We start from the raw sequence: 1,755 nt of genomic DNA, 5'->3' as shown, positions 1-1,755 counted from the left end.
AACTTTGAGACAAGCATATGCTACTGGCAGGATCAACCAGGTAGCCCCTCGTTCAGTCCGCCCCGGCCGCTTCCCCCCACCGAGGGTGAGAGGCGGCGCGGGGGTGCCCGCCGGCAGGCGAGCGCGAGGCTGACGGGAGTGCAGAAGGGGGTGAGCCCTCTCTCTCGGCCTTCGGGGGAGCACCGGAGAAGAAGCGCGTTTCCAGCCGGGGGCGGGCGTGTGGGTCCGGCGTGGGGGTGGCCAGCCGGCCGTCCCCGCCCCGCGGGGCTGCGGAGGACCGCTGCTGAGAGTACGGGCCGTCTCGGTCTCGCCGGGACTACGGAGGGGACGTACCCAGCCGCAGGGAGAGCGGCTATAGGGCAGACGTCCGTCTGATCGCGCCCACGGGCGGCCGGAACCACCCGCGCATAAGCCAGGGACTCGTCCTGGCGCGCGGGGGCCCTACCATGGTGGGACTCGTTTGCCAATCGGTCAGGCTGGGGCAGGGGAGCACCCCGCAAAAGACGGCGCTCGAATCGGACCGGGCGCGGCCGAGATACGGGTCTCGGGAGGATCCGCCTGACGGGGGCGCCGCTCCGCCGCTCGGCCGGCCCGGGGGCCTCCCCCCGAGCGCCCCGCGGAAGACCCCGCTCGAATCGGACCAGCCGCGGCCGAGATGCGGGTCCCGGAAGTATCCGCCTGACGGGGGCGCCGCCCCGCCGCTCGGCCGGCCCGGGGGCCTCCCCCCGAGCGCCCAGCGGAAGACCGCGCTCGAATCGGACCAGCCGCGGCCGAGATGCGGGTCTCGGAAGGATCCGCCTGCTGGGGGCGCCGCCCCGCCGCTCGGCCGGCCCGGGGGCCTCCCCCCGAGCGCCCCGCAAAAGACCGCGCTCGAATCGGACCAGGCGCGGCCGAGATACGGGTCTCGGAAGGATCCGCCTGCAGGGGGCGCCGCCCCGCCGCTCGGCCGGCCCGGGGGCCTCCCCCCGAGCGCCCCGCAAAAGACCGCACTCGAATCGGACCAGGCACGGCCGAGTTATGGGCGTCTGACCCTGGAGGAATTCCTCCAGGGGAAGCGGGGGAGGGGGGGGTGGGGGGGGGGGGTGGTTGGGGGTGGAGATCGGCCGACTTGGAGTGGGGGGAAACCCGGCCACCGACCTCAGACGGTCCCCTTAGTCTCGCCCTGGTTCTCAGGTTCTCGAAAACCTGGTTTCTGAAAATCTGCCTGCACCTCTCCTACATTCCTTCAACGCTGTTCGGCGCCGGAGGCCGGCGAAATCCGACACCGGCCGCCGACCGTGCCTCGTCGGGCGTACGCCCCCACCTCGGCGAGACACACAAACCCCCTGACAGCGCCTCACTCTAGGAAGTCTAGCTCCGCCTAGGGAGGCCCGCTCCGCATAATCCTTTGGCTGACCGTGAGGCCTGTGTCTGGGGAAGAGATTGATGTGTGTTTTGTTCTTTTATGTCCCGGCAATCAGTGTGCAAAGTTCTCCCACCCCCCACCCCGACCCCCACCCCCCACCCCCGCAGACAGCGGACAGATATCCGACCGTGCGCATGTGCATTTATGCATGCGTAGAGTATGGCAGCTCTTGATCTCTTTCTTCATTCATTTGTTTTACTTATTTTGTTTGTTTACTCAAGCATTTACTTTGAGTTTTTGTCTTGTTTTGTTTTTTGTTTCTTTTGTTTTTTTTTTCTCTCCCCCTCCAGCTCCTGCAGAGTGCAGAGCCCTCTCGTGAATTCAGCGCACCCTCACTGGGGTCAAAGGTG

The sequence above is a fragment of the Megalops cyprinoides genome, chromosome 25, assembly GCF_013368585.1.
Source record: "Megalops cyprinoides isolate fMegCyp1 chromosome 25, fMegCyp1.pri, whole genome shotgun sequence".
Classification (NCBI taxonomy): Eukaryota; Metazoa; Chordata; class Actinopteri; order Elopiformes; family Megalopidae; genus Megalops; species Megalops cyprinoides.
Note: the sequence above shows the minus strand (reverse complement) of the source record.